This window comes from Dendrobates tinctorius, unplaced genomic scaffold, assembly GCF_039654945.1.
Source record: "Dendrobates tinctorius isolate UK_male_01 unplaced genomic scaffold, ASM3965494v1 ptg000019l, whole genome shotgun sequence".
Taxonomy (NCBI): domain Eukaryota; kingdom Metazoa; phylum Chordata; class Amphibia; order Anura; family Dendrobatidae; genus Dendrobates; species Dendrobates tinctorius.
The window spans coordinates 11370532-11396852 of NW_027361687.1; positions in this window are offsets into that span (position 1 = coordinate 11370532).

Genomic DNA, 26321 nt, shown 5'->3' on the forward strand with positions numbered 1-26321 from the left:
TTTGATGATGTCATAATCATTTGATGTCACAATCATTGGATGATGACATAATCATTTTGTTGATGTCATAATCATTGATGATGTCATAATCATTTTGTTGATGTAATAATCATTTTGTTGATGTCATAATGATTTGATGATGTCATAATCATTTGATGTCATAATCATTGGATGATGTCTTAATCATTTTGTTGATGTCATAATCATTTGATGATGTCATCATCATTAGATGATGTCATAATCATTTTGTTGATGTCATAATCATTTGATGATGTCATAATCATTTTGTTGATGTCATAATCATTTTGTTGATGTCATAATGATTTGATGATGTCATAATCATTTGATGTCATAATCGTTGGATGATGTCATAATCATTTTGTTGATGTCATAATCATTTGATGATGTCATAATCATTATATGATGTCATAATCATTTTTTTGACGTCATAATCATTTGATGATGTCATAATCATTTAATGATGTCATAATCATTTTGTTGATGTCATAACCATTTGATGATGTCATAATCATTTTGTTGATGTCATAATCATTTGATGATTTCATAATCATTTGATGTCATAATCATTGGATAATGTCATAATCATTTTGTTGATGTCATAATCATTTGATGATGTCATAATCATTTTGTTGATGTCATAATCATTTGATGATGTCATAATCATTAGATGATGTCATAATCATTTTGTTGATGTTACAATCATTTGATGATGTCATAATCATTTTGTTGATGTCATAATCATTTTGTTGATGTCATAATGATTTGATGATGTCATAATCATTTGATGTCATAATCATTGGATGATGTCATAATCATTTTGTTGATGTCATAATCATTTGATGATGTCATAATCATTTGATGTCATAATTATTGGATGATGTCATAATCATTTTGTTGATGTCATAATCATTTGATGATGTCATAATCATTAGATGATGTCATAATCATTTTGTTGATGTCATAATCATTTTGTTGATGTCATAATCATTTGATGATGTCATCATCATTAGATGATGTCATAATCATTTTGTTGATGTCATAATCATTTGATGATGTCGTAATCATTTTGTTGATGTCATAATCATTTTGTTGATGTCATAATCATTTGATGTCATAATCATTGGATGATGTCATAATCATTTTGTTGATGTCATTATCATTTGATGATGTCATAATCATTAGATGATGTCATAATCATTTTGTTGATGTCATAATCATTTGATGATGTCATAATCATTTTGTTGTCAGAATCATTTGATGATGTCATAATCATTTTGTTGATGTCAGAATCATTTGATGATGTCATAATCATTTTGTTGATGTCATAATCATTTTGTTGATGTCATATGATTTGATTATGTCATAATCATTTGATGTCATAATCATTGGATGATGTCATAATCATTTTGTTGATGTCATAATCATTTGATGATGTTATAATCATTAGATGATGTCATAATCATTTTCTTGATGTCATAATCATTTGATGATGTCAAAATCATTTTGTTGATGTCATAATCATTTGATGATGTCATAATCATTTTGTTGATGTTATAATCATTTGATGATGTCATAATCATTTGATGTCATAATCATTGGATGATGTCTTAATCATTTTTTTGATGTCATAATAATTTGATGATGTCATAATCATTAGATGATGTCATAATCATTTTGTTGATGTCATAATCATTTGATGATGTCATAATCATTTGATGTCACAATCATTGGATGATGACATAATCATTTTGTTGATGTCATAATCATTGATGATGTCATAATCATTTTGTTGATGTAATAATCATTTTGTTGATGTCATAATGATTTGATGATGTCATAATCATTGGATGATGTCATAATCATTTTGTTGATGTCATAATCATTTGATGATGCCATAATCATTTGATGATGTCATAATCATTTTGTTGACGTCATAATCATTTGATGATGTCATAATCATTTTGTTGATGTCATAATCATTTTGTTGATGTCATATGATTTGATGATGTCATAATCATTTGATGTCATAATCATTGGATGATGTCATAATCATTTTGTTGATGTCATAATCATTTGATGATGTCATAATCATTTGATGATGTCATAATCATTTGATGTCACAATCATTGGATGATGTCATAATCATTTTGTTGATGTCATAATCATTTGATGATGTCATAATCATTAGATGATGTCATAATCATTTTGTTGATGTCATAATCATTTGATGATGTCATAATCATTTGATGTCATAATCATTGGATGATGACATAATCATTTTGTTGATGTCATAATCTTTTGATGATGTCATAATCATTTTGTTGATGTAATAATCATTTTGTTGATGTCATAATGATTTGATGATGTCATAATGATTTGAGGTCATAATCATTGGATGATGTCATAATCATTTTGTTGATGTCATAATCATTTGATGATGCCATAATCATTTGATGATGTCATGATCATTAGATGATGTCATAATCATTTTGTTGATGTCATAATCATTTGATGATGTCATAATCATTTTGTTGATGTCATAATCATTTGATGATGTCATCATCATTAGATGATGTCATAATCATTTTGTTGATGTCATAATCATTTGATGATGTCGTAATCATTTTGTTGATGTCATAATCATTTTGTTGATGTCATAATGATTTGATGATGTCATAATCATTTGATGTCATAATCATTGGATGATGTCATAATCATTTTGTTGATGTCATAATCATTTGATGATGTCATAATCATTTGATGTCATAATTATTGGACGATGTCATAATCATTTTGTTGATGTCATAATCATTTGATGATGTCATAATCATTAGATGATGTCATAATCATTTTGTTGATGTCATAATCATTTGATGATGTCATAATCATTTGATGTCATAATCATTGGATGATGTCATAATCATTTTGTTGATGTCATAATCATTTGATGATGTCATAATCATTAGATGATGTCATAATCATTTTGTTGATGTCATAATCATTTGATGATGTCATAATCATTTTGTTGATGTCATAATCATTTTGTTGATGTCATATGATTTGATGATGTCATAATCATTTGATGTCATAATCATTGGATGATGTCATAATCATTTTGTTGATGTCATAATCATTTGATGATGTCATAATCATTTGATGTCATAATCATTGGATGATGTCATAATCATTTTGTTGATGTCATAATCATTTGATGATGTCATAATCATTAGATGATGTCATAATCATTTTGTTGATGTCATAATCATTTGATGATGTCATAATCATTTGATGTCATAATCATTGGATGATGACATAATCATTTTGTTGATGTCATAATCTTTTGATGATGTCATAATCATTTTGTTGATGTAATAATCATTTTGTTGATGTCATAATGATTTGATGATGTCATAATGATTTGAGGTCATAATCATTGGATGATGTCATAATCATTTTGTTGATGTCATAATCATTTGATGATGCCATAATCATTTGATGATGTCATGATCATTAGATGATGTCATAATCATTTTGTTGATGTCATAATCATTTGATGATGTCATCATCATTAGATGATGTCATAATCATTTTGTTGATGTCATAATCATTTGATGATGTCATAATCATTTGATGTCATAATCGTTGGATGATGTCATAATCATTTTGTTGATGTCATAATCATTTGATGATGTCATAATCATTTGATGTCATAATCATTGGATGATGTCATAATCATTTTGTTGATGTCATAATCATTTGATGATGTCATAATCATTTTGTTGATGTCATAATCATTTGATGATGTCATAATCATTAGATGATGTCATAATCATTTTGTTGATGTCATAATCATTTGATGATGTCATAATCATTTTGTTGATGTCAGAATCATTTGATGATGTCATAATAATTTTGTTGATGTCAGAATCATTTGATGATGTCATAATCATTTTGTTGATGTCATAATCATTTTGTTGATGTCATATGATTTGATGATGTCATAATCATTTGATGTCATAATCATTGGATGATGTCATAATCATTTTGTTGATGTCATAATCATTTGATGATGTTATAATCATTAGATGATGTCATAATCATTTTGTTGATGTCATAATCATTAGATGATGTCATAATCATTTTGTTGATGTCATAATCATTTGATGATGTCATAATCATTTTGTTGATGTCATAATCACTTGATGATGTCATAATCATTTGATGTCATAATCATTGGATGATGTCATAATCATTTTGTTGATGTCATAATCATTTGATGATGTCATAATCATTAGATGATGTCATAATCATTTTGTTGATGTCATAATCATTTGATGATGTCATAATCATTTGATGTCATAATCATTGGATGATGACATAATCATTTTCTTGATGTCATAATCATTTGATGATGTCATAATCATTTTGTTGATGTAATAATCATTTTGTTGATGTCATAATGATTTGATGATGTCATAATCATTTGATGTCATAATCATTGGATGATGTCATAATCATTTTGTTGATGTCATAATCATTTGATGATGCCATAATCATTTGATGATGTCATAATCATTTGATGATGTCATAATCATTTGATGTCATAATCATTGGATGATGTCATAATCATTTTGTTGATGTTATAATCATTTGATGATGTCATAATCATTGGATGATGTCATAATCATTTTTTGATGTCATAATCATTTGATGATGTCATAATCATTTAATGATGTCATAATCATTTTGTTGATGTCATAATCATTTTGTTGATGTCATAATGATTTGATGATGTCATAATCATTTGATGTCATAATCGTTGGATGATGTCATAATCATTTGATGATGTCATAATCATTTGATGATGTCATAATCATTGGATGATGTCATAATCATTTTGTTGATGTCATAATCATTTGATGATGTCATAATCATTTTGTTAATGTCATAACCATTTGATGATGTCATAATCATTTGATGTCATAATCATTGGATGATGTCATAATCATTTTGTTGATGTCATAATCATTTGATGATGTCATAATCATTGGATGATTTCATAATCATTTGATGTCATAATCATTTGATGATTTCATAATCATTTGATGTCATAATCATTGGATAATGTCATAATCATTTTGTTGATGTCATAATCATTTGATGATGTCATAATCATTAGATGATGTCATAATCATTTTGTTGATGTTACAATCATTTGATGATGTCATAATCATTTTGTTGATGTCATAATCATTTTGTTGATGTCATAATGATTTGATGATGTCATATTCGTTTGATGTCATAATCATTAGATGATGTCATAATCATTTTGTTGATGTCATAATCATTTGATGATGTCATAATCGTTTGATGTCATAATCATTAGATGATGTCATAATCATTTTGTTGATGTCATAATCATTTGATGTCATAATCATTTGATGATGTCATAATCATTTTGTTGATGTCATAATCATTTTGTTGATGTCATAATGATTTGATGATGTCATAATCATTTGATGTCATAATTATTGGATGATGTCATAATCATTTTGTTGATGTCATAATCATTTGATGATGTCATAATCATTAGATGATGTCATAATTATTGGATGATGTCATAATCATTTTGTTGATGTCTTAATCATTTGATGATGTCATAATCATTAGATGATGTCATAATCATTTTGTTGATGTCATAATCATTTTGTTGATGTCATAATCATTTGATGTCATAATCATTGGATGATGTCATAATCATTTTGTTGATGTCATAATCATTTGATGATGTCATAATCATTAGATGATGTCATAATCATTTTGTTGATGTCATAATCATTTGATGTCATAATCATTAGATGATGTCATAATCATTTTGTTGATGTCATAATCATTTTGTTGATGTCATAATCATTTGATGATGTCATAATCGTTTGATGTCATAATCATTAGATGATGTCATAATCATTTTGTTGATGTCATAATCATTTGATGTCATATTCATTTGATGATGTCATAATCATTTTGTTGATGTCATAATCATTTTGTTGATGTCATAATGATTTGATGATGTCATAATCATTGGATGTCATAATCATTGGATGATGTCATAATCATTTTGTTGATGTCATAATCATTTGATGATGTCATAATCATTTGATGTCATAATCATTGGATGATGTCATAATCATTTTGTTGATGTCATAATCATTTGATGATGTCATAATCATTAGATGATGTCATAATCAATTGATGATGTCATAATCATTTGATGTCATAATCATTGGATGATGTCATAATCATTTTGTTGACGTCATAATCATTTGATGATGTCATAATCATTGGATGATGTCATAATCATTTTGTTGATGTCATAATCATTTGATGATGTCATAATCATTAGATGATGTCATAATCATTTTGTTGATGTCAGAATCATTTGATGATGTCATAATCATTTGATGTCATAATCATTGGATGATGTCATAATCATTTTGTTGATGTCATAATCATTTGATGATGTCATATTCATTTTGTTGATGTCATAATCATTTGATGATGTCATAATCATTTGATGATGTCATAATCATTTGATGTCATAATCATTGGATGATGTCATAATCATTTTGTTGATGTCATAATCATTTGATGATGTCATAATCATTAGATGATGTCATAATCATTTTGTTGATGTCATAATGATTTGATGATGTCATAATGATTTGAGGTCATAATCATTGGATGATGTCATAATCATTTTGTTGATGTCATAATCATTTGATGATGTCATAATCATTTTGTTGATGTCATAATCATTTTGTTGATGTCATATGATTTGATGATGTCATAATCATTGATGTCATAATCATTGGATGATGTCATAATCATTTTGTTGATGTCATAATCATTTGATGATGTCATAATCATTTGATGATGTCATAATCATTTGATGTCACAATCATTGGATGATGTCATAATCATTTTGTTGATGTCATAATCATTTGATGATGTCATAATCATTAGATGATGTCATAATCATTTTGTTGATGTCATAATCATTTGATGATGTCATAATCATTTGATGTCATAATCATTGGATGATGACATAATCATTTTGTTGATGTCATAATCTTTTGATGATGTCATAATAATTTTGTTGATGTAATAATCATTTTGTTGATGTCATAATGATTTGATGATGTCATAATGATTTGAGGTCATAATCATTGGATGATGTCATAATCATTTTGTTGATGTCATAATCATTTGATGATGCCATAATCATTTGATGATGTCATGATCATTAGATGATGTCATAATCATTTTGTTGATGTCATAATCATTTGATGATGTCATCATCATTAGATGATGTCATAATCATTTTGTTGATGTCATAATCATTTGATGATGTCGTAATCATTTTGTTGATGTCATAATCATTTTGTTGATGTCATAATGATTTGATGATGTCATAATCATTTGATGTCATAATCATTGGATGATGTCATAATCATTTTGTTGATGTCATAATCATTTTGTTGATGTCATAATCATTTGATGTCATAATCATTGGATGATGTCATAATCATTTTGTTGATGTCATAATCATTTGATGATGTCATAATCATTAGATGATGTCATAATCATTTTGTTGATGTCATAATCATTTGATGTCATAATCATTAGATGATGTCATAATCATTTTGTTGATGTCATAATCATTTTGTTGATGTCATAATCATTTGATGATGTCATAATCGTTTGATGTCATAATCATTAGATGATGTCATAATCATTTTGTTGATGTCATAATCATTTGATGTCATATTCATTTGATGATGTCATAATCATTTTGTTGATGTCATAATCATTTTGTTGATGTCATAATGATTTGATGATGTCATAATCATTGGATGTCATAATCATTGGATGATGTCATAATCATTTTGTTGATGTCATAATCATTTGATGATGTCATAATCATTTGATGTCATAATCATTGGATGATGTCATAATCATTTTGTTGATGTCATAATCATTTGATGATGTCATAATCATTAGATGATGTCATAATCATTTGATGATGTCATAATCATTTGATGTCATAATCATTGGATGATGTCATAATCATTTTGTTGACGTCATAATCATTTGATGATGTCATAATCATTGGATGATGTCATAATCATTTTGTTGATGTCATAATCATTTGATGATGTCATAATCATTAGATGATGTCATAATCATTTTGTTGATGTCAGAATCATTTGATGATGTCATAATCATTTGATGTCATAATCATTGGATGATGTCATAATCATTTTGTTGATGTCATAATCATTTGATGATGTCATAATCATTTTGTTGATGTCATAATCATTTGATGATGTCATAATCATTTGATGATGTCATAATCATTTGATGTCATAATCCTTAGATGATGTCATAATCATTTTGTTGATGTCATAATCATTTGATGATGTCATAATCATTAGATGATGTCATAATCATTTTGTTGATGTCATAATCATTTGATGATGTCATAATCATTTTGTTGATGTCATAATCATTTTGTTGATGTCATATGATTTGATGATGTCATAATCATTTGATGTCATAATCATTGGATGATGTCATAATCATTTTGTTGATGTCATAATCATTTGATGATGTCATAATCATTTGATGTCACAATCATTGGATGATGTCATAATCATTTTGTTGATGTCATAATCATTTGATGATGTCATAATCATTAGATGATGTCATAATCATTTTGTTGATGTCATAATCATTTGATGATGTCATAATCATTTGATGTCATAATCATTGGATGATGACATAATCATTTTGTTGATGTCATAATCTTTTGATGATGTCATAATCATTTTGTTGATGTAATAATCATTTTGTTGATGTCATAATGATTTGATGATGTCATAATGATTTGAGGTCATAATCATTGGATGATGTCATAATCATTTTGTTGATGTCATAATCATTTGATGATGCCATAATCATTTGATGATGTCATGATCATTAGATGATGTCATAATCATTTTGTTGATGTCATAATCATTTGATGATGTCATCATCATTAGATGATGTCATAATCATTTTGTTGATGTCATAATCATTTGATGATGTCGTAATTATTTTGTTGATGTCATAATCATTTTGTTGATGTCATAATGATTTGATGATGTCATAATCATTTGATGTCATAATCATTGGATGATGTCATAATCATTTTGTTGATGTCATAATCATTTGATGATGTCATAATCATTTGATGTCATAATCATTGGATGATGTCATAATCATTTTGTTGATGTCATAATCATTTGATGATGTCATAATCATTATGTTGATGTCATAATCATTTGATGATGTCATAATCATTAGATGATGTCATAATCATTTGATGTCATAATCATTGGATGATGTCATAATCATTTGATGTCATAATCATTGGATGATGTCATAATCATTTTGTTGATGTCATAATCATTTGATGATGTCATAATCATTAGATGATGTCATAATCATTTTGTTGATGTCATAATCATTTGATGATGTCATAATCATTTTGTTGATGTCAGAATCATTTGATGATGTCATAATAATTTTGTTGATGTCAGAATCATTTGATGATGTCATAATCATTTTGTTGATGTCATAATCATTTGATGTCATAATCATTAGATGATGTCATAATCATTTTGTTGATGTCATAATCATTTTGTTGATGTCATAATCATTTGATGATGTCATAATCGTTTGATGTCATAATCATTAGATGATGTCATAATCATTTTGTTGATGTCATAATCATTTGATGTCATATTCATTTGATGATGTCATAATCATTTTGTTGATGTCATAATCATTTTGTTGATGTCATAATGATTTGATGATGTCATAATCATTGGATGTCATAATCATTGGATGATGTCATAATCATTTTGTTGATGTCATAATCATTTGATGATGTCATAATCATTTGATGTCATAATCATTGGATGATGTCATAATCATTTTGTTGATGTCATAATCATTTGATGATGTCATAATCATTAGATGATGTCATAATCATTTGATGATGTCATAATCATTTGATGTCATAATCATTGGATGATGTCATAATCATTTTGTTGACGTCATAATCATTTGATGATGTCATAATCATTGGTTGATGTCATAATCATTTTGTTGATGTCATAATCATTTGATGATGTCATAATCATTAGATGATGTCATAATCATTTGATGATGTCATAATCATTAGATGATGTCATAATCATTTTGTTGATGTCAGAATCATTTGATGATGTCATAATCATTTGATGTCATAATCAGTGGATGATGTCATAATCATTTTGTTGATGTTATAATCATTTGATGATGTCATAATCATTTTGTTGATGTCATAATCATTTGATGATGTCATAATCATTTGATGATGTCATAATCATTTGATGTCATAATCATTGGATGATGTCATAATCATTTTGTTGATGTCATAATCATTTGATGATGTCATAATCATTGGATGATGTCATAATCATTTTTTGATGTCATAATCATTTGATGATGTCATAATCATTTTGTTGATGTCATAATCATTTTGTTGATGTCATAATGATCTGATGATGTCATAATCATTTGATGTCATAATCGTTGGATGATGTCATAATCATTTGATGATGTCATAATCATTTGATGTCATAATCATTGGATGATGTCATAATCATTTTGTTGATGTCATAATCATTTGATGATGTCATAATCATTTTGTTGATGTCATAATCATTTGATGATGTCATAATCATTTGATGTCATAATCATTGGATGATGTCATAATCATTTTGTTGATGTCAGAATCATTTGATGATGTCATAATCATTGGATGATGTCATAATCATTTTTTTGATGTCATAATCATTTAATGATGTCATAATCATTTTGTTGATGTCATAATCATTTGATGATGTCATAATCATTTTGTTGATGTCATAATCATTTGATGATTTCATAATCATTTGATGTCATAATCATTGGATAATGTCATAATCATTTTGTTGATGTCATAATCATTTGATGATGTCATAATCATTAGATGATGTCATAATCATTTTGTTGATGTTACAATCATTTGATGATGTCATAATCATTTTGTTGATGTCGTAATCATTTTGTTGATGTCATAATCATTTGATGATGTCATAATAATTTTGTTGATGTCATAATCATTTTGTTGATGTCATAATCATTTGATGATGTCATAATCATTTTGTTGATGTCATAATCATTTGATGATGTCATAATCATTTGATGTCATAATCATTGGATGATGTCATAATCATTTTGTTGATGTCAGAATCATTTGATGATGTCATAATCATTTTGTTGATGTCAGAATCATTTGATGATGTCATAATCATTTTGTTGATGTCATAATCATTTTGTTGATGTCAAATGATTTCATGATGTCATAATCATTTGATGTCATAATCATTGGATGATGTCATAATCATTTTGTTGATGTCATAATCATTTGATGATGTCATAATCATTAGATGATGTCATAATCATTTTGTTGATGTCATAATCATTTGGTTATGTCATAATCATTAGATGATGTCATAATCATTTTGTTGATGTTATAATCATTTGATGATGTCATAATCATTTTGTTGATGTCATAATCATTTGATGATATCATAATCATTTGATGTCACAATCATTGGATGATGTCATAATCATTTTGTTGATGTCATAATCATTAGATGATGTCATAATCATTTGATGTCATGATCATTGGATGATGACATAATCATTTTGTTGATGTCATAATCATTTGATGATGTCATAATCATTTTGTTGATGTCATAATCATTTGATGTCATAATCATTTGATGATGTCATAATCATTTTGTTGATGTCATAATGATTTGATGATGTCATAATGATTTGAGGTCATAATCATTGGATGATGTCATAATCATTTTGTTGATGTCATAATCATTTGATGATGCCATAATCATTTGATGATGTCATGATCATTAGATGATGTCATAATCATTTTGTTGATGTCATAATCATTTGATGATGTCATCATCATTAGATGATGTCATAATCATTTTGTTGATGTCATAATCATTTGATGATGTCGTAATCATTTTGTTGATGTCATAATCATTTTGTTGATGTCATAATGATTTGATGATGTCATAATCATTTGATGTCATAATCATTGGATGATGTCATAATCATTTTGTTGATGTCATAATCATTTGATGATGTCATAATCATTTGATGTCATAATCATTGGATGATGTCATAATCATTTTGTTGATGTCATAATCATTTGATGATGTCATAATCATTATGTTGATGTCATAATCATTTGATGATGTCGTAATCATTTTGTTGATGTCATAATCATTTGATGATGTCATAATCATTTTGTTGATGTCATAATCATTTGATGTCATAATCATTTGATGATGTCATAATCATTTTGTTGATGTCATAATGATTTGATGATGTCATAATGATTTGAGGTCATAATCATTGGATGATGTCATAATCATTTTGTTGATGTCATAATCATTTGATGATGCCATAATCATTTGATGATGTCATGATCATTAGATGATGTCATAATCATTTTGTTGATGTCATAATCATTTGATGATGTCATCATCATTAGATGATGTCATAATCATTTTGTTGATGTCATAATCATTTGATGATGTCGTAATCATTTTGTTGATGTCATAATCATTTTGTTGATGTCATAATGATTTGATGATGTCATAATCATTTGATGTCATAATCATTGGATGATGTCATAATCATTTTGTTGATGTCATAATCATTTGATGATGTCATAATCATTTGATGTCATAATCATTGGATGATGTCATAATCATTTTGTTGATGTCATAATCATTTGATGATGTCATAATCATTATGTTGATGTCATAATCATTTGATGATGTCATAATCATTAGATGATGTCATAATCATTTGATGTCATAATCATTGGATGATGTCATAATCATTTGATGTCATAATCATTGGATGATGTCATAATCATTTTGTTGATGTCATAATCATTTGATGATGTCATAATCATTAGATGATGTCATAATCATTTTGTTGATGTCATAATCATTTGATGATGTCATAATCATTTTGTTGATGTCAGAATCATTTGATGATGTCATAATAATTTTGTTGATGTCAGAATCATTTGATGATGTCATAATCATTTTGTTGATGTCATAATCATTTGATGTCATAATCATTAGATGATGTGATAATCATTTTGTTGATGTCATAATCATTTGATGTCATATTCATTTGATGATGTCATAATCATTTTGTTGATGTCATAATCATTTTGTTGATGTCATAATGATTTGATGATGTCATAATCATTGGATGTCATAATCATTGGATGATGTCATAATCATTTTGTTGATGTCATAATCATTTGATGATGTCATAATCATTTGATGTCATAATCATTGGATGATGTCATAATCATTTTGTTGATGTCATAATCATTTGATGATGTCATAATCATTAGATGATGTCATAATCATTTGATGATGTCATAATCATTTGATGTCATAATCATTGGATGATGTCATAATCATTTTGTTGACGTCATAATCATTTGATGATGTCATAATCATTGGTTTATGTCATAATCATTTTGTTGATGTCATAATCATTTGATGATGTCATAATCATTAGATGATGTCATAATCATTTGATGATGTCATAATCATTAGATGATGTCATAATCATTTTGTTGATGTCAGAATCATTTGATGATGTCATAATCATTTGATGTCATAATCAGTGGATGATGTCATAATCATTTTGTTGATGTTATAATCATTTGATGATGTCATAATCATTTTGTTGATGTCATAATCATTTGATGATGTCATAATCATTTGATGATGTCATAATCATTTGATGTCATAATCATTGGATGATGTCATAATCATTTTGTTGATGTCATAATCATTTGATGATGTCATAATCATTGGATGATGTCATAATCATTTTTTGATGTCATAATCATTTGATGATGTCATAATCATTTAATGATGTCATAATCATTTTGTTGATGTCATAATCATTTTGTTGATGTCATAATGATTTGATGATGTCATAATCATTTGATGTCATAATCGTTGGATGATGTCATAATCATTTGATGATGTCATAATCATTTGATGTCATAATCATTGGATGATGTCATAATCATTTTGTTGATGTCATAATCATTTGATGATGTCATAATCATTTTGTTGATGTCATAATCATTTGATGATGTCATAATCATTTGATGTCATAATCATTGGATGATGTCATAATCATTTTGTTGATGTCAGAATCATTTGATGATGTCATAATCATTGGATGATGTCATAATCATTTTTTTGATGTCATAATCATTTAATGATGTCATAATCATTTTGTTGATGTCATAATCATTTGATGATGTCATAATCATTTTGTTGATGTCATAATCATTTGATGATTTCATAATCATTTGATGTCATAATCATTGGATAATGTCATAATCATTTTGTTGATGTCATAATCATTTGATGATGTCATAATCATTAGATGATGTCATAATCATTTTGTTGATGTTACAATCATTTGATGATGTCATAATCATTTTGTTGATGTCATAATCATTTTGTTGATGTCATAATCATTTGATGATGTCATAATCATTTTGTTGATGTCATAATCATTTTGTTGATGTCATAATCATTTGATGATGTCATAATCATTTTGTTGATGTCATAATCATTTGATGATGTCATAATCATTTGATGTCATAATCATTGGATGATGTCATGATCATTTTGTTGATGTCAGAATCATTTGATGATGTCATAATCATTTTGTTGATGTCAGAATCATTTGATGATGTCATAATCATTTTGTTGATGTCATAATCATTTTGTTGATGTCATATGATTTCATGATGTCATAATCATTTGATGTCATAATCATTGGATGATGTCATAATCATTTTGTTGATGTCATAATCATTTGATGATGTCATAATCATTAGATGATGTCATAATCATTTTGTTGATGTCATAATCATTTGGTTATGTCATAATCATTAGATGATGTCATAATCATTTTGTTGATGTCATAATCATTTGATGATGTCATAATCATTTTGTTGATGTCATAATCATTTGATGATATCATAATCATTTGATGTCACAATCATTGGATGATGTCATAATCATTTTGTTGATGTCATAATCATTAGATGATGTCATAATCATTTGATGTCATGATCATTGGATGATGACATAATCATTTTGTTGATGTCATAATCATTTGATGATGTCATAATCATTTTGTTGATGTCATAATCATTTGATGTCATAATCATTTGATGATGTCATAATCATTTTGTTGATGTCATAATCATTTTGTTGATGTCATAATGATTTGATGATGTCATAATCATTTGATGTCATAATTATTGGATGATGTCATAATCATTTTGTTGATGTCATAATCATTTGATGATGTCGTAATCATTAGATGATGTCATAATTATTGGATGATGTCATAATCATTTTGTTGATGTCATAATCATTTGATGATGTCATAATCATTAGATGATGTCATAATCATTTTGTTGATGTCATAATCATTTTGTTGATGTCATAATCATTTGATGTCATAATCATTGGATGATGTCATAATCATTTTGTTGATGTCATAATCATTAGATGATGTCATAATCATTTTGTTGATGTCATAATCATTTGATGTCATAATCATTAGATGATGTCATAATCATTTTGTTGATGTCATAATCATTTTGTTGATGTCATAATCATTTGATGATGTCATAATCGTTTGATGTCATAATCATTAGATGATGTCATAATCATTTTGTTGATGTCATAATCATTTGATGTCATATTCATTTGATGATGTCATAATCATTTGATGATGTCATAATCATTTGATGTCATAATCATTGGATGATGTCATAATCATTTTGTTGATGTCATAATCATTTGATGATGTCATAATCATTAGATGATGTCATAATCATTTGATGATGTCATAATCATTTGATGTCATAATCATTGGATGATGTCATAATCATTTTGTTGACGTCATAATCATTTGATGATGTCATAATCATTGGATGATGTCATAATCATTTTGTTGATGTCATAATCATTTGATGATGTCATAATCATTAGATGATGTCATAATCATTTTGTTGATGTCAGAATCATTTGATGATGTCATAATCATTTGATGTCATAATCATTGGATGATGTCATAATCATTTTGTTGATGTCATAATCATTTGATGATGTCATAATCATTTTGTTGATGTCATAATCATTTGATGATGTCATAATCATTTGATGATGTCATAATCATTTGATGTCATAATCATTGGATGATGTCATAATCATTTTGTTGATGTCATAATCATTTGATGATGTCATAATCATTGGATGATGTCATAATCATTTTTTGATGTCATAATCATTTGATGATGTCATAATCATTTAATGATGTCATAATCATTTTGTTGATGTCATAATCATTTTGTTGATGTCATAATGATTTGATGATGTCATAATCATTTGATGTCATAATCGTTGGATGATGTCATAATCATTTGATGATGTCATAATCATTTGATGTCATAATCATTGGATGATGTCATAATCATTTTGTTGATGTCATAATCATTTGATGATGTCATAATCATTTTGTTGATGTCATAATCATTTGATGATGTCATAATCATTTGATGTCATAATCATTGGATGATGTCATAATCATTTTGTTGATGTCATAATCATTTGATGATGTCATAATCATTGGATGATGTCATAATCATTTTTTTGATGTCATAATCATTTAATGATGTCATAATCATTTTGTTGATGTCATAATCATTTGATGATGTCATAATCATTTTGTTGATGTCATAATCATTTGATGATTTCATAATCATTTGATGTCATAATCATTGGATAATGTCATAATCATTTTGTTGATGTCATAATCATTTGATGATGTCATAATCATTAGATGATGTCATAATCATTTTGTTGATGTTACAATCATTTGATGATGTCATAATCATTTTGTTGATGTCATAATCATTTTGTTGATGTCATAATCATTTGATGATGTCATAATCATTTTGTTGATGTCATAATCATTTTGTTGATGTCATAATCATTTGATGATGTCATAATCATTTTGTTGATGTCATAATCATTTGATGATGTCATAATCATTTGATGTCATAATCATTGGATGATGTCATAATCATTTTGTTGATGTCAGAATCATTTGATGATGTCATAATCATTTTGATGATGTCAGAATCATTTGATGATGTCATAATCATTTTGTTGATGTCATAATCATTTTGTTGATGTCATATGATTTCATGATGTCATAATCATTTGATGTCATAATCATTGGATGATGTCATAATCATTTTGTTGATGTCATAATCATTTGATGATGTCATAATCATTAGATGATGTCATAATCATTTTGTTGATGTCATAATCATTTGGTTATGTCATAATCATTAGATGATGTCATAATCATTTTGTTGATGTCATAATCATTTGATGATGTCATAATCATTTTGTTGATGTCATAATCATTTGATGATATCATAATCATTTGATGTCACAATCATTGGATGATGTCATAATCATTTTGTTGATGTCATAATCATTAGATGATGTCATAATCATTTGATGTCATGATCATTGGATGATGACATAATCATTTTGTTGATGTCATAATCATTTGATGATGTCATAATCATTTTTTTGATGTCATAATCATTTTGTTGATGTCATAATGATTTGATGATGTCATAATGATTTGAGGTCATAATCATTGGATGATGTCATAATCATTTTGTTGATGTCATAATCATTTGATGATGCCATAATCATTTGATGATGTCATGATCATTAGATGATGTCATAATCATTTTGTTGATGTCATAATCATTTGATGATGTCATAATCATTTTGTTGATGTCATAATCATTTGATGATGTCATCATCATTAGATGATGTCATAATCATTTTGTTGATGTCATAATCATTTGATGATGTCGTAATCATTTTGTTGATGTCATAATCATTTTGTTGATGTCATAATGATTTGATGATGTCATAATCATTTGATGTCATAATCATTGGATGATGTCATAATCATTTTGTTGATGTCATAATCATTTGATGATGTCATAATCATTAGATGATGTCAGAATCATTTTGTTGATGTCATAATCATTTGGTTATGTCATAATCATTAGATGATATCATAATCATTTTGTTGATGTCATAATCATTTGATGTCATAATCATTGGATGATGTCATAATCATTTTGTTGATGTCATAATCATTTGATGATGTCATAATCATTAGATGGTGTCATAATCATTTTGTTCATGTCATAATCATTTGATGATGTCATAATCATTTGATGTCATAATCATTGGATGATGTCATAATCATTTTGTTGATGTCATAATCATTAGATGATGTCATAATCATTTTGTTGATGTCATAATCATTTGATGATGCCATAATCATTTGATGATATAATAATCATTTGATGATGTCATAATCATTTTGTTGATGTCATAATCATTTGATGATGTCATCATCATTAGATGATGTCATAATCATTTTGTTGATGTCATAATCATTTGATGATGTCATAATCATTTTGTTGATGTCATAATCATTTTGTTGATGTCATAATGATTTGATGATGTCATAATCATTTGATGTCATAATCGTTGGATGATGTCATAATCATTTTGTTGATGTCATAATCATTTGATGATGTCATAATCATTTGATGTCATAAACATTGGATGATGTCATAATCATTTTGTTGATGTCATAATCATTTGATGATGTCATAATCATTTTGTTGATGTCATAATCATTTGATGATGTCATAATCATTTGATGTCATAATCATTGGATGATGTCATAATCATTTTGTTGATGTCATAATCATTTTATGATGTCATAATCATTAGATGATGTCATAATCATTTTTTTGATGTCATAATCATTTGATGATGTCATAATCATTTAATGATGTCATAATCATTTTGTTGATGTCATAATCATTTGATGATGTCATAATCATTTTGTTGATGTCATAATGATTTGATGATGTCATAATCATTTGATGTCATAATCATTGGATGATGTCATAATCATTTTGTAGATGTCATAATCATTTGATGATGTCATAATCATTGGATGATGTCATAATCATTTTGTTGATGTCATAATCATTTGATAATGTCATAATCATTTTGTTGATGTCATAATCATTTTGTTGATGTCATAATGATTTGATGATGTCATAATCATTTGATGTCATAATCATTGGATGACGTCGTAATCATTTTGTTGATGTCATAATCATTTGATGATGCCATAATCATTTGATGATGTCATAATCATTAGATGATGTCATAATCATTTTGTTGATGTCATAATCATTTGATGATGTCATAATCATTTTGATGATGTCATAATCATTTGATGATGTCATCATCATTAGATGATGTCATAATCATTTTGTTGATGTCATAATCATTTTGTTGATGTCATAATGATTTGATGATGTCATAATCATTTGATGTCATAATCTTTGGATGATGTCATAATCATTTGATGATGTCATAATCATTTGATGTCATAATCATTGGATGATGTCATAATCATTTTGTTGATGTCATAATCATTTGATGATGTCATAATCATTTTGTTGATGTCATAATCATTTGATGATGTCATAATCATTAGATGATGTCATAATCATTTTGTTGATGTCAGAATCATTTGATGATGTCATAATCATTTTGTTGATGTCAGAATCATTTGATGATGTCATAATCATTTTGTTGATGTCATAATCATTTTGTTGATGTCATATGATTTCATGATGTCATAATCATTTGATGTCATAATCATTGGATGATGTCATAATCATTTTGTTGATGTCATAATCATTTGATGATGTCATAATCATTAGATGATGTCATAATCATTTTGTTGATGTCATAATCATTTGGTTATGTCATAATCATTAGATGATGTCATAATCATTTTGTTGATGTCATAATCATTTGATGATGTCATAATCATTTTGTTGATGTCATAATCATTTGATGATATCATAATCATTTGATGTCACAATCATTGGATGATGTCATAATCATTTTGTTGATGTCATAATCATTTGATGATGTCATAATCATTTTTTGATGTAATAATCATTTTGTTGATGTCATAATGATTTGATGATGTCATAATGATTTGAGGTCATAATCATTGGATGATGTCATAATCATTTTGTTGATGTCATAATCATTTGATGATGCCATAATCATTTGATGATGTCATGATCATTAGATTATGTCATAATCATTTTGTTGATGTCATAATCATTTGATGATGTCATAATCATTTTGTTGATGTCATAATCATTTGATGATGTCATCATCTTTAGATGATGTCATAATCATTTTGTTGATGTCATAATCATTTGATGATGTCGTAATCATTTTGTTGATGTCATAATCATTTTGTTGATGTCATAATGATTTGATGATGTCATAATCATTTGATGTCATAATCATTGGATGATGTCATAATCATTTTGTTGATGTCATAATCATTTGATGATGTCATAATCATTTGATGTCATAATCATTGGATGATGTCATAATCATTTTGTTGATGTCATAATCATTTGATGATGTCATAATCATTAGATGATGTCATAATCATTTTGTTGATGTCATAATCATTTGATGATGTCATAATCATTTGATGTCATAATCATTGGATGATGTCATAATCATTTGATGATGTCATAATCATTAGATGATGTCATAATCATTTTGTTGATGTCATAATCATTTGATGATGTCATAATCATTTTGTTGATGTCATAATCATTTGATGATGTCATAATCATTTGATGTCATAATCATTGGATGATGTCATAATCATTTTGTTGATGTCATAATCATTTGATGATGTCATAATCATTAGATGATGTCATAATCATTTTGTTGATGTCATAATCATTTGATGATGTCATAATCATTTTGTTGATGTCAGAATCATTTGATGATGCCATAATCATTTGATGATGTCATAATCATTGGATGATGTCATAATAATTTTGTTGATGTCATAATCATTTGATGATGTCATAATCATTAGATGATGTCATAATCATTTTGTTGATGTCATAATCATTTGATGATGTCATAATCATTTTGTTGATGTCAGAATCATTTGATGATGTCATAATCATTTGATGATGTCATAATCATTGGATGATGTCATAATAATTTTGTTGATGTCATAATCATTTGATGATGTCATAATCATTAGATGATGTCATAATCATTTTGTTGATGTCATAATCATTTGGTTATGTCATAATCATTAGATGATGTCATAATCATTTTGTTGATGTCAGAATCATTTGATGATGTCATAATCATTGGATGATGTCATAATAATTTTGTTGATGTCATAATCATTTGATGATGTCATAATCATTAGATGATGTCATAATCATTTTGTTGATGTCATAATCATTTGGTTATGTCATAATCATTAGATGATGTCATAATCATTTTGTTGATGTCATAATCATTTGATGATGTCATAATCATTAGATGATGTCATAATCATTTTGTTGATGTCATAATCATTTGATGATGTCATAATCATTTTGTTGATGTCATAATCATTTGATGATGTCATAATCATTAGATGATGTCATAATCATTTTGTTGATGTCATAATCATTTGATGATGTCATAATCATTTTGTTGATGTCATAATCATTTGATGATGTCATAATCATTAGATGATGTCATAATCATTTTGTTGATGTCATAATCATTTGATGATGTCATAATCATTTTGTTGATGTCATAATGATTTGATGATGTCATAATCATTTGATGTCATAATCATTGGATGATGTCATAATCATTTGATGATGTCATAATCATTTGATGTCATAATCGTTGGATGATGTCATAATCATTTTGTTGATGTCTTAATCATTTGATGATGTCATAATCATTTGATGTCATAATCATTGGATGATGTCATAATCATTTTGTTGATGTCATATGATTTCATGATGTCATAATCATTTGATGTCATAATCATTGGATGATGTCATAATCATTTTGTTGATGTCATAATCATTTTGTTGATGTCATAATGATTTGATGATGTCATAATCATTTGATGTCATAATCATTGGATGATGTCGTAATCATTTTGTTGATGTCATAATCATTTTGTTAATGTCATAATGATTTGATGATGTCATAATCATTTGATGTCATAATCATTGGATGATGTCGTAATCATTTTGTTGATGTCATAATCATTTGATGATGCCATAATCATTTGATGATGTCATAATCATTAGATGATGTCATAATCATTTTGTTGATGTCATAATCATTTGATGATGTCATAATCATTTTGATGATGTCATAATCATTTGATGATGTCATCATCATTAGATGATGTCATAATCATTTTGTTGATGTCATAATCATTTGATGATGTCATAATCATTTTGTTGATGTCATAATCATTTTGTTGATGTCATAATGATTTGATGATGTCATAATCATTTGATGTCATAATCTTTGGATGATGTCATAATCATTTGATGATGTCATAATCATTTGATGTCATAATCATTGGATGATGTCATAATCATTTTGTTGATGTCATAATCATTTGATGATGTCATAATCATTTTGTTGATGTCATAATCATTTGATGATGTCATAATCATTTGATGTCATAATCATTGGATGATGTCATAATCATTTTGTTGATGTCATAATCATTTGATGATGTCATAATCATTAGATGATGTCATAATCATTTTGTTGATGTCAGAATCATTTGATGATGTCATAATCATTTTGTTGATGTCAGAATCATTTGATGATGTCATAATCATTTTGTTGATGTCATAATCATTTTGTTGATGTCATATGATTTCATGATGTCATAATCATTTGATGTCACAATCATTGGATGATGTCATAATCATTTGATGATGTCATAATCATTAGATGATGTCATAATCATTTTGTTGATGTCATAATCATTTGGTTATGTCATAATCATTAGATGATGTCATAATCATTTTGTTGATGTCATAATCATTTGATGATGTCATAATCATTTTGTTGATGTCATAATCATTTGATGATATCATAATCATTTGATGTCACAATCATTGGATGATGTCATAATCATTTTGTTGATGTCATAATCATTTGATGATGTCATAATCATTAGATGATGTCATAATCATTTGATGTCATGATCATTGGATGATGACATAATCATTTTGTTGATGTCATAATCATTTGATGATGTCATAATCATTTTTTGATGTAATAATCATTTTGTTGATGTCATAATGATTTGATGATGTCATAATGATTTGAGGTCATAATCATTGGATGATGTCATAATCATTTTGTTGATGTGATAATCATTTGATGATGCCATAATCATTTGATGATGTCATGATCATTAGATGATGTCATAATCATTTTGTTGATGTCATAATCATTTGTTGATGTCATAATCATTTTGTTGATGTCATAATCATTTGATGATGTCATAATCATTTGATGTCATAATCATTGGATGATGTCATAATCATTTTGTTGATGTCATAATCATTTGATGATGTCATAATCATTTGATGTCATAATCATTGGATGATGTCATTATCATTTTGTTGATGTCATAATCATTTGATGATGTCATAATCATTAGATGATGTCATAATCATTTTGTTGATGTCATAATCATTTGATGATGTCATAATCATTTGATGTCATAATCATTGGATGATGTCATAATCATTTTGTTGATGTCATAATCATTTGATGATGTCATAATCATTAGATGATGTCATAATCATTTTGTTGATGTCATAATCATTTGATGATGTCATAATCATTTTGTTGATGTCATAATCATTTGATGATGTCATAATCATTTGATGTCATAATCATTGGATGATGTCATAATCATTTTGTTGATGTCATAATCATTTGATGATGTCATAATCATTAGATGATGTCAAAATCATTTTGTTGATGTCATAATCATTTGATGATATCATAATCATTTTGTTGATGTCAGAATCATTAGATGATGCCATAATCATTTGATGATGTCATAATCATTGGATGATGTCATAATAATTTTGTTGATGTCATAATCATTTGATGATGTCATAATCATTAGATGATGTCATAATCATTTTGTTGATGTCATAATCATTTGATGATGTCATAATCATTTTGTTGATGTCAGAATCATTTGATGATGTCATAATCATTTGATGATGTCATAATCATTGGATGATGTCATAATAATTTTGTTGATGTCATAATCATTTGATGATATCATAATCATTAGATGATGTCATAATCATTTTGTTGATGTCATAATCATTTGGTTATGTCATAATCATTAGATGATGTCATAATCATTTTGTTGATGTCAGAATCATTTGATGATGTCATAATCATTTGATGATGTCATAATCATTGGATGATGTCATAATAATTTTGTTGATGTCATAATCATTTGATGATGTCATAATCATTAGATGATGTCATAATCATTTTGTTGATGTCATAATCATTTGGTTATGTCATAATCATTAGATGATGTCATAATCATTTTGTTGATGTCATAATCATTTGATGATGTCATAATCATTAGATGTTGTCATAATCATTTTGTTGATGTCATAATCATTTGATGATGTCATAATCATTTTGTTGATGTCATAATCATTTGATGATGTCATAATCATTGGATGATGTCATAATAATTTTGTTGATGTCATAATCATTTGATGATGTCATAATCATTAGATGATGTCATAATCATTTTGTTGATGTCATAATCATTTGATGATGTCATAATCATTTTGTTGATGTCATAATCATTTGATGATGTCATAATCATTAGATGATGTCATAATCATTTTGTTGATGTCATAATCATTTGATGATGTCATAATCATTTTGTTGATGTCATAATGATTTGATGATGTCATAATCATTTGATGTCATAATCATTGGATGATGTCATAATCATTTGATGATGTCATAATCATTTGATGTCATAATCGTTGGATGATGTCATAATCATTTTGTTGATGTCTTAATCATTTGATGATGTCATAATCATTTGATGTCATAATCATTGGATGATGTCATAATCATTTTGTTGATGTCATATGATTTCATGATGTCATAATCATTTGATGTCATAATCATTGGATGATGTCATAATCATTTTGTTGATGTCATAATCATTTGATGATGTCATTATCATTAGATGATGTCATAATCATTTTATTGATGTCATAATCATTTGGTTATGTCATAATCATTAGATGATGTCATAATCATTTTGTTGATGTCATAATCATTTGATGATGTCATAATCATTTTGTTGATGTCATAATCATTTGGTGAGATCATAATCATTTGATGTCACAATCATTGGATGATGTCATAATCATTTTGTTGATGTCATAATCATTTGATGATGTCATAATCATTAGATGATGTCATAATCATTTGATGATGTCATAATCATTTTGTTGATGTCATAATCATTTGATGATGTCATAATCATTGGATGATGTCATAATAATTTTGTTGATGTCATAATCATTTGATGATGTCATAATCATTAGATGATGTCATAATCATTTTGTTGATGTCATAATCATTTGATGATGTCATAATCATTTTGTTGATGTCATAATCATTTGATGATGTCATAATCATTAGATGATGTCATAATCATTTGATGATGTCATAATCATTTTTTGATGTAATAATCATTTTGTTGATGTCATAATGATTTGATGATGTCATAATGATTTGAGGTCATAATCATTGGATGATGTCATAATCATTTTGTTGATGTGATAATCATTTGATGATGCCATAATCATTTGATGATGTCATGATCATTAGATGATGTCATAATCATTTTGTTGATGTCATAATCATTTGTTGATGTCATAATCATTTTGTTGATGTCATAATCATTTGATGATGTCATAATCATTTGATGTC